The sequence below is a fragment of the Suricata suricatta genome, chromosome X, assembly GCF_006229205.1.
Source record: "Suricata suricatta isolate VVHF042 chromosome X, meerkat_22Aug2017_6uvM2_HiC, whole genome shotgun sequence".
NCBI lineage: Eukaryota > Metazoa > Chordata > Mammalia > Carnivora > Herpestidae > Suricata > Suricata suricatta.
The window spans coordinates 83,268,253-83,278,792 of NC_043717.1; the positions used below are offsets into that span (position 1 = coordinate 83,268,253).

A 10,540-nucleotide genomic window follows, 5' to 3' on the forward strand; every position below is an offset into this window, starting at 1 on the left:
GCCGGCTTCACTCCACTGTGTTGAATCCGGAGACCCACCTCGGCTACCTTTCCTGCAGCAGGGGTGGACAAAATGACAGTGAATGGGCCCCTCCAGAGCGGATTTAGGGGTTGGACATTCCACTCCTTTACCCATATAGCATCTCCTGGTTTAAAGAGGTGAGCGTCTGTGGTCAGACTCACAGGTAATTGCTCCCTAACCCAGTGGACTAAGGTGGTTAGGGTAGAGTCAAGGGCCGGCATCTGTTGCCTTAGGGTTAGATTGCCTGTCTCATTTAGATCCCCCCTTGTGCCCCTGATAATGGGGGAAAGGTGCCCATAAAGGATTTCATAAGGGGAGAACCCCGTCTGCTTCTTTAGCCTCCCACTTATAGCTGCAGTCTGCCTCCCTGAAGGTCCCTTATCTCTCCCTGCCTCATGTTACCCCTTTCCCTACTTATTGCTCCCCATGGGACAGGGCCTGTCCCTGCTGTTAGGGAACAGGGATGATGACTGTTCTGGGTTCTGCAAGCTGACAAGGGATGGTGTCAGTGGGCAGCAGTTAGAGTCTCCCCAAAGGTCGGTCAAGGGGCCCACAGTATGGTTTTACAGGAAGGCTGGCAGGCATGAGGCGGCCTAAACGTTAGCAGATACACAGAGAAAAGCAGAGTAAAGATTATACTGACCAACACGATGGCATCTTAAGATAATGTCCCCAGTTTCCAAACCTGTCAACAATCTAGGAGAGACCCTGACTTTGTAAACAACATATGTCAGGGAGTCTCTCATAACCCAGCAGACGGAGGACAGGAGCAGTAAGTAATCAGTGGGGGCCCTGTTTCCGAAAGTGTGGCCCTAACTTAATTTAAAAAAATTTTTAAAGCATCTAATGCTTGTGAGTTTTGCTGAGTATAAGCAGACAGTCTGCTTTATTTTGAGGTGTAAAACTTTTGCAAGAGTCAGGAGTTCTACCAGAGAAAGAGCCAAGACAGCCATTTACCATTATTAATTTGCAATTTTTTAGGTAAGCCAAACCTGGGTATTATTTTATAAAGCAGAACTTTTGTTATTTTTCATGCCTTTTTTGTCTTGGAGGAGAAGGCCTTTACTCAATTGGTAAAAGTATTAACCTGTACCCACAGATGTTGGGATTTCTTTGACCTTGGCATATGAATGAAACCTAATTATTAGTCTTCCTTGGACAGCCTCCAGTTCCTTGATTATCTGGGAGAGCAAGTTTGTGGTTGAAAGGATTGTTTCTAAGACATACTTCATAGCCTGAGACCACTTGCAGAACTGTCCTTGACAAATTTTTTCAGTAAACATCCTATGGGCCTTTCAGTAAATTTTGTCCCTCCCTACATGAAAGGCCTGATGTTGTGTTTAAATGAACTTTTAGCCCTGTGAGTTTGGTCATAGTAATTGCCCTGCTTTGTTTGTAACCATTTCAAGGGCTGGAGACAGTGTCTATCTTTGGGGTAGAGTAGGTGGGGTTCAGTCTCCTTTAATAACTGACATAACAGGCAAACTATTTTCGTGAACCCTGGTATCTACAGCCTACAATTCCAGTAATTTTCCAAAACTCATACAATTGTTTATTTGTTTTGGAGTTAGTAGCACTATAGTCTCTAATATAATGTCCCTTCCTAGAAAGGAAGTATGGCTCTCTGGTATTATCAAGGAAGAATGAGGAAAAAATTAGTTTTTCCCATATACATCCCAGGGGCTGAGAGAAGAACTGAATTAGAAGTTTTCCGGAGATGCCAGGCAAGGCCGCCTCTCCCAGCGCCCCGAGGTTGGTATCCCAGTGGCAAAGGAGGTGGAAATGCACCGTCTCCGAATCCCAGACAAGCCCCAAGTAATGTAGCAGGATTCTTGCACAGACAGTCATGGCACTGATGCTTTTCCTTCCAGGAAGCAACTTTATTCGGGCTGGCACTGCTCATTTGGGCTCTTACTCGAAAAACAGCCCTGAACGCCACATGGTGTTGTCTTTTATATATTTTTTACTTCCTTGTCTCCCATATATGGTAACACACAAATGTAGTCTGATTAAGTGGTCTCATGTTACAAGGTCGTGAGGGATGTTGTTACGTGTGCATATAGCTAGGTTGCATTGCCGTTTTTTTTTTTTTCCTTAGGGAAGGGACCTATCACAATACCAAAAGCACATTCAACAAGGCAGATATAAACAAGGGGGACTGCATCAAACTGCAAAGCTTCTGCACAGCGAAGGGAACCATCAATAAAATGAAAAGGAGAAAATATTTGCAAACCATATATCTTGATAAGAGGTTAATGTCTAAAATATATAATGTCTAAAATATATAATTCAATGGTAAACAAACAAGTAACTGGTTAAAAATTAGACAGGGGTGCCTGGGTAGCTTGGTCGGCATCCCAGTCTTGATTTCGGTTCAGGTCATGATCTTACGGTTTGTGAGTTCAAGCCCCGTGTCAGGCTCTGTGGTGACAGGGCAGAGCCTGCTTCAGATTCTCTGTCTCCATCTCTATGTCTGTCCCTTCCCCGCTTGTGTGCACTCTCTCTCTCTTAAAAAAAGAAAAAGAGCAGAGGACATGGATAGACAGTTTTATAGAGAAGACATGCACGTGGCTAACAGGTGCATGAACAGGCTCTAGCATCACTCACCATGAGGGAAGTGCAAAATCAAAACCACAATGAGATACCACCTTCTAGGGGAGCAATATTTGCCGCCCCAAAATATGCCTCTTTGTCATGAGGAGTAATTTCGGGTGATTATTTTTAAGAAACAGAGACCCAGGAGGTTCTTCTTTTTTACCTCTTGTTGAATTGCCTAAAAGAATTTAGATAGAAGGCTTCTTCCGGGAAAAGAGCTACCTTCCTGGTCATTACAGTGTAGCGCAAAGTTGTGTGGTAGGTAGGGAGAAACCTAGCAGAGTCTGTTTGTTAAAATTCCTCTCTGCATCCTGTTGTTTCTTTATGGCTCTGCAAATATTTGTTTCCCCAACATTTATGCTTTTTCATCTTCCTGTGAATGGCTTTCCTTTCCTTAGATGTCTCAGACCCCCCAGCCCTCTTCTCCTTATTCAGGATGACATACACACGCCGTTTTGCCTGTCTTTGGAATCCCTTACGTTTATGTGGATTCCCTGGGGATATATAATCAAATTTGTTTTTCTCCTATTACTCTGTCTTGTGTCATTTTAGTTGTCCAACCAACCCGCCAAAAGAACTCAGAGGTGAAGGGGGGAATTTTTCTTTCTGCAACAACCTCACACCTGTGGGGATGGCTATTATCAAAAAGACGAGAGATAACAGGTGCTGGCGAGCATGTGTAGAAAAGGGCGCCCTCCTGCACTGTGGGTGGGAATGTAAATTGGCGTGGCCCCTGGGGAAAATAGTATGGAGGTTACCCCCCAAATTAAAAGTTGAAGTACTGTATGATCTAACAATCCCACTTGTGGGTATATATCTGAAGGAAATGAAATCAGTATCTGGAAGAGATATCTGCACTCTGTGTTCATTGCGGCATCATTCATAGTAGCCTGAACATGGAAATCATCTAAGTGTCTGTAGATGGGTGAATAGATAAAAACAAATTTATATGTATATATATATAGTGAGAGAGATGTATAATGTGAGATATACATATACAATATGAGATGTAAAATGTGAGACAGATGTATCACATGAGCTATATATACACATATATGAGAAGTATAATGTGAGATATATCCATATGTAATGGGAGATGTATAATGTGAGAGAGATGTATAACGTGAGATATATATTTATATATATTTGCTGTCATCTGTGACAACATGCATAAAACTGGAGGACATTATGCCAAATGAAATAAGCCAGACAGAGAAAGACAAATACTATAGGATCTCATTCACATGTAGAATCTAAAAGAATTAAGTCAAACTCACAGAAGCATAAAGTTGAATGGTGGTTGCCAGGGGCTGGGGGGGGTGGGGGACATCAGGGACCGTTGGTCAAAAGATAAAGAAGTTCTGGGGATGTAAGGTTTGGTGTTGTGACTATAGTTAATAATACTGTATTGTATACTTGACATTTTCTAAGAGTATAATTTTTTTTCTTTTTATCAAGTTTCAGATATTTAAGGATTTCGTGCATTTAGAGGGGCCATATATCCTGGATAAGTGGAAAATTGTGCAGACGTCCTCTGGAAGACCTTCATTCTAAGCAGCTTTATAGGAAACCTTTCATTTTGAAGTCCGGACCTTTTTTCTTCAGCTCGCTGTAATCTCTGTTCACCAAAGTAGAACCTGTATTGATTATTGGGACCCAGTGTGCTCCAGGTTTCTGGATTGACTAGATATCAGGCGCAAGACCTACAGGAGCCCCAGTACTTCTAGCTCCACGAAATACGAAGAGGGGAATCAGGTTTGACTGCTTCTTGGAACATCATCGAAGATCTGGTGGAACGTGGTGGCGGTGCACACCTGGGGTCTGGAAGGAGAGAAGAGCAGATCTGCAACGCACACGTGTCAAGAGAATAGATCTTAAGCCCTCTTGCTACACGCAGAAAAGGTAACTGTGTGAGGTGACGGATGCATTCAAATTAACTTAATTGTGGTCGTCCTTTCTGTGTCTACATATATCAAATAGTGTTTCCCACTTTGACTATATACAATTTTATTTGTCCATTATAATTAAAGCTGGGAAAAATTAAAAATACAGTGTCAGACCCATCGATTGATGGTTCTGTTGAGTTAAACCATATCCTTACTGATTTTCTGTCTACCGGATCTGTCTCTTACTAACAGAGGGAGTGTTGAAATCCCTCACATTAGTAGTGGATTATCTGCTTCTCTCTGCATTTTTTTATCACCTTTTGCCTCTTGTATTTTGACGCTTTGTTGTAAGGTGCATAATTTCCGAGATTATTGTGTCTTCTCGGAGAATTGACCCCTTGTTATGTAATAACCTTTTCTACCCCTGCTAAGTTTCCTTGGCCTATTGCCCTTTTGGGTCGGAAATTCACATAGCTACTCCAGCTTTCTTTTGATTTGTGCGAGCACGGTACACCTTTCCCCACTGTTTTACTTTTAATCTATATGTGTTTTTCTATTTAAATTGGGTTTCTTATCGACACCACATAGCCGGTGTCGTTTTTCATCTGCCCTTACGGTCACTTCTTGCAATTGGCGTGTGTAGACCACTACCTTTTTAAGTGATCGCTGACAGTTGGATTTGCATCCACCATGTTTGTGAAAGTGTTGTACCTGCTGCACTTATTCTTTGTGTTCTTTTTAATCTTCCTGTTTCTGCCCTCTCTTTTAATTGAGCATTTTTTATTATTCCACTTTCTCTTTTCCCTCAGTGTATCAGTCATATTTCTCTTTAACTTTTTGGTGGTTTCCCTAGACATGGACTGCGCAACATAAATTTACGACCAATCCAGGTCCACCTTCAGATACCCCTGCAGCGCAAGCATAACAGACTCCCCAGCGTCTCAGTCCCTTCCCTTCCTAACACCTGCTGCCGTTTACGCACTGCCCTCCCTGCTAGTAGCGCCCAGTACACTGTGGCCCGTATTCCTTTGAACAGTCGTCCATTAGACTAAATAAGAATAAGAAAAATAAAATACGTGACTTTAATCTCCATGTATTCCTTCTGTGACACCTTTCCTTTTGTTACATAAATCCAAATCTCTGACCAACACCATGTTCCTTCTGTCTGAAGAGCAGCTTTTAACTCTTACTGACAACAACAGTTCTCTCAGTTCCGTTAGCCTGAGGGTCATGGACTGAATTGTGTTCCCCTCCAAAGTTGATATGTTGAAGCCGTAACTCCCAACATGAGTGTATTTGGAAACAGGGCATTTAGAGAGGTGATGAATGTCCACTGTGGTGATAAAGGTGGGGCCTGGCTTCAATATGACTGGTGTCCTCGTAAGAAAAGGAAGAGACACCATGGATGGGCCCACACGCATGTGGACGTAAGGCCATGGGAGAAGACAGCCATCTCCAAGCCAAGCAGAGAGGCCTCCGAGAGGCAGCACTGAAAGCACCTGGATCTTTGACTTTCAGTCTCCGGAACTGAGAGAAAATAATTTTGTTGTTGTTTAAGTCTCCCAGTTTGTGGTATTTTGTTTTGGCGGCCCTAGCAAACTACTGCACCAACAAAGTCTCTATTTTCCCTTACTTCTGAAGGATGGTTTTTCCAGATATCAACTCCTTGGTTGGTGGGTTTTTGTTTTCAAGCCTTTAAATATTTCATGCTACCCTCCTTGCTTGCATGATTTTTGAAGCAACTCTGATGTAATTCTTACCTTTGTTTCCCTCTAGATAAGGTGTTTTTCTTCTCTGACTTTTTAAGAGATTTTTTCTTTGGCTTTATGCAATTTGAATATGATCTGCCTAGGCGTGTGAACACTCACGTGTGTGTGTGTGTGCGCGCGCGTGCGCGTGTGTGTGTATCGGCATTTATTCTGCTTGGTGTTCTCTGAGATCCCTAGATTTGTGGTGTGGTTTCTGTCACAGATTTTAGAAAAATCCCAGCCATTATTATGTCAAATAGTTGTTGTTGCTTTTTCTCTTTCTTCTGCTTTTGACAGTCTCCTTTTCCATGTGGTATACCTTTGGTGATTGATGGCCTCACAATTAGTAGATACTGTCCCATTTTTTATTACGTTTTCTCTTTACAACTCAGTTTGGGAAGTTTCTATCGACATATCTTCGAGTGCTCAGATTCTAACCCCAGCCCTTTCAAATCACCTGACACATCCGTCAGATGATGTAGACTTTATTTCTGTTACAGTGTTTTCTGTTTCTGGTATTTCCTTTATATTCTTTCTTGGGGTTTCTATCTCTCTGTTATTATCTATACACTACCTGTCTGTTCTTGCGTGTTGTCCACTTTTTCCATTAAAGCCCATAGCATATGAATCATTCTTCCTTTTAATTTCCTGTCTGATGACTTCAAACTCTCTGCTGTATCTGAACCTGGTTCTGAGGCCTGCTTTGTCTCTTCAGATCAGTTCTTCTTTCCTTTTCTCGTGCCATGTAACGTTTGTCATTGTTGAAAGCCAGTCAGGTGTCTGGAAGAAAATTACCCTTTCATATGACATTTATTTTTATCTGGGCTAGGGGATGCGCTGTATTTAAACTTTTCTGCATCTGTAGGTGTCAGAGGACTCAGTTTCCACGAATGTCTTTGTTTTTTGTCCCCTAGCATCTTTCCTTTCCCTAGAAAACCTTCTTCAGTAGAGTCTGACCTTGGCGCTCCCTGAGCAGTAATCCACTGTTACTAAGCAAGAGCCCGGTTGATGTTTGCTCAGGTCTGGGCTGAAGAGAAGCAGCCTGTAATCCTGGGATTAGGTCTCAGGCATTCCATGTAGCTGTTCCCCACCACCTCGCCACCTGCTGGGACCTTCTCTGGTGTTTCTCAGTTTTTTCCCCCACCTTATGTGAAGAAGGAAGTCTATAGGGGGTCTCAAGTTTGGGAATCGCCCTTTCCCCAAGTCCAGGAAGGCTTCCCCCTTGCTGGGGAGGCCTTTCTCGCGGAGAATGGTCTTGATTTCCTTCAAAATGGTTACCTCTCACTTCTCCCTGGCCCACCAGGAGGCAGTATTGCTCTGAGCATTACCAAGAAGACCTGGTGAGGATTCTAGGGGCAAAACACCATGATTGTGGAGGTAGGGGCTACCTTAGATGGGCCCCCCCACCCCCCACCCCCACCCCGGGAGTTTTTAAGTCTCAAGCCAGTCCATGATCGCACACACACACACACACCCCCGCCACCCCACCCCCCCAGCTCAGGGAAGCTGCCATGTCAGCTTCTGCCTCAGGTTTGCTGAGCTGCATTCACAGTCACCCGTGGGCTCTAGAATGTCTGCTGCTTCCAGGTTTGGGGTGCAGTTCATCCTGGGAGCTCAGTTCTCTGACACATCCAAAAAGAGTCATTGGTTTTTTTCTTGTTGTGAAGATGGGAGTGATGGCTTGCAAGCCCTTTGCATGTTAGAATAGAATTCTTCCTTTGGATTTTAGACATTGTTTCCTTTAGCTCTTTGGACATATCTGATAAAAGTCTTTCTCTAGTAATTCTAATGCCTATGCTTCCTTGGGGACAGTTCTCTTGATTGCTCCCCGCCCCCCATACATGGGCCATACTTTCTAGATTCTTCATGTGCCTCGTAAAATGTTATTGAAAACTGGACAGTTTGAATATCATAATGTGGCAACTCTGGAAATTAGACTCCCCTCCCGGCAGGCTCCGTTGTCAGTGCTTGTTGTAGTTGCTGTTTATTTAGGACTTCTCTGAATGAAGTCAGCAAAGTCTATTCTTTTTCGTAGAAGGCCACTGAAGTCTTAGTTAGCGGTCGACCAGTGGTGGACAGAGATTTCCTTCAATGCTTGGAACACATCAGTCTTCCAGTCATTTCTGAGAGACTCAGTGTGTGTGTGTCTTTTGTCAGTCAGGCAGTTTATAAGTCTGTATGAACCTTCACTAGCCTCAAGGTCAGCCAGAGTCGGGAAGTCTGGACTTCCTCACACTTCTTGAGCAGGTACTTGGCCTTCTAGATTGCCAGGGATATGTCGGACCTTTTCAAAGCTCCTGTGGACTGTGGTGGCCCAGCCAATTCTGTTAAGCGTTTTGGTTAGTCTGGTAAATTTCCCTCAAGGGTTACCTTTTGCCTTAGGCATCCCCCGCCCCAAACACTTTCCAGTGAATGTTTTTGGCCAATGCCCTCAAGAAGAGATTTTTTTTTTAAGCACCAGAGGAGCTCCTAGTCAGTTCAAACAAAGACGAGTTTTTGGAGGACGGTCTCCCAGTGATCCATTAAGCTAAATAATGAATATTTGGGGGGAATGTGGCTTTAAAATAGGACCACCCTGCTCCCGCCTGTACTGAAAGGGAGTATACATAATCCTATACATTGTGGATCATAACGGACCTGCGGCGTAGGAAGAATGGGGAGTAATTGCTAATAAGTCTGGGATTTCTTCTGAGAATGAGGAAATATTCTGAAATTAGATAGTGTTGATGAGTGGCACAGCCTTGTGAACATACTAAAAACCACTGAATTATGCACTTTAAAATGATGTGTCAAATATGTCAATATAAATAAGATGTGAAGTTGTGATACGTGGATGAACCTTGAAAACATGATGCTACGGGAAAGAAGCCACGCAGAATAGGTCTTATATTTTATGAGTCCATTTGTTAGGAATGTCCAGACTGTTGAAATTCATAGACAGAAAGCAGACAAGTGGCTGCCGGTGGCTGGGGAAAGGGGAAATGGTGAATGATTGCTAATGGGTATGAAGTGTCTTTTGGGGGGGTGAGGAAAATGTTCTGGAATTAGTGAGGATCAAGGCACAAATTTGCAGATACAGTATACTAAAACCACCGAATTGTACATTTTAACAGGGTGAACATCATGGTATCTGAATTATATCAATTAAAAAATGTTTTAAAAGGAAAAAATAATGCTGTTGGAGAGCATAAATATATTCATGTGTTCAAAAAATACTTATGGAAGATCTACTGCTTACCTGACGTGTCTAGGGACTAGGGACCAGGAATTGAACAAAAGTCCTTCCCCTCGTGGCCTGGCGGGCTCCGTCTGAAGAGTGTGCAACTCGATCTTGGGGTCGGTAGTTCGAGCCCCACTGTGGGTGTAGAGGTGAGTTAAAAATAAATCAATAAATAAACTTTAAAAAAAGTCCTTCCCCTCATGGACCGAATATTCTGGTATTAGAAGAAAAGCAATAAGACAAATAGCTAAAAATTAGGGTCTTAGGCAGTGCATTGGAACAAATGAAACTGGGAGGGCAGAGTGGTCTAATTAGATTTTCAACCACCTCGATAAGCAGATGGCATTTTAGCAAAGATCTGAAGGGTGGTCAAAAGGCAAGCCATGGAGACTATCTCAGGGAGAAGCAGTGCGGGCAGAGGGCAAGTTCAAAGGCCCTGATGTGGAGCTGGGCATGCCGGTTGAGGAACAGCAGGGAGATGGGTGTGGCTAGAGTGAAGAAGGTCACAAGGGGGAAGGTAGGTGGAGTCGGTACCTTACCAGTGTGCTGACAGCTCAGAGCCTGGAGCCTGTCTTTGGATTCTGTGTCTCCCTCTCTCTCTGACCGTCCCCTGCTCATGCTGTTTCTCTCTCTCTCAAAAATAAATAAAAACATTTTTAAAAGAGGGGGAAAAAAGACAATGCTATGGAGAGCATAAATCCATTCATATATTTTAAAAATACCCGTGGAGCACCTACCATTTTCCTGACAGTTATTTCTAGGGACAAGGGCCTGAGAACTGAAATAAATTCTTTCCCTTGTAGGCCATACATCCTGGTATTAGGAGAAAAGCAGTGAGGTCGCTTTTCTTAGTAATCTCTTAGATTCGCTTCTGTGAATGTCTCCTGATGGTGCTTTCTGTAGGATCTAGTCCGTTGTTTCTGCACTTGAGGGTTCCCAAAGGCAACAGGTGAACTTTTCTCAAAACAAATTTTTGATTTGCCAAAACTTGGGAGGAACCACGAGTCCTGCAGCAGGTGAATGGATGGGTGAGCTGTGGTGCGGCCAGACAGTGAAATATTCTTTAGCAT

The 10,540-nt window shown here is 43.2% G+C and overlaps 1 long non-coding RNA gene across 1 annotated transcript in view; it reads left to right on the forward strand.

Moving 5' to 3' along the window:
• The window catches only part of LOC115283952, a 50,174-nt gene extending 44,586 nt beyond the window's left edge, over nucleotides 1–5,588 (forward strand). Inside the window, exon 4 of the long non-coding RNA XR_003905096.1 lies at nucleotides 4,075–5,588. This is a non-coding gene — a long non-coding RNA (uncharacterized LOC115283952). The remainder of the gene's footprint in view (nucleotides 1–4,074) is intronic.
• The last annotated feature ends 4,952 nt before the right edge of the window (nucleotides 5,589–10,540 follow it).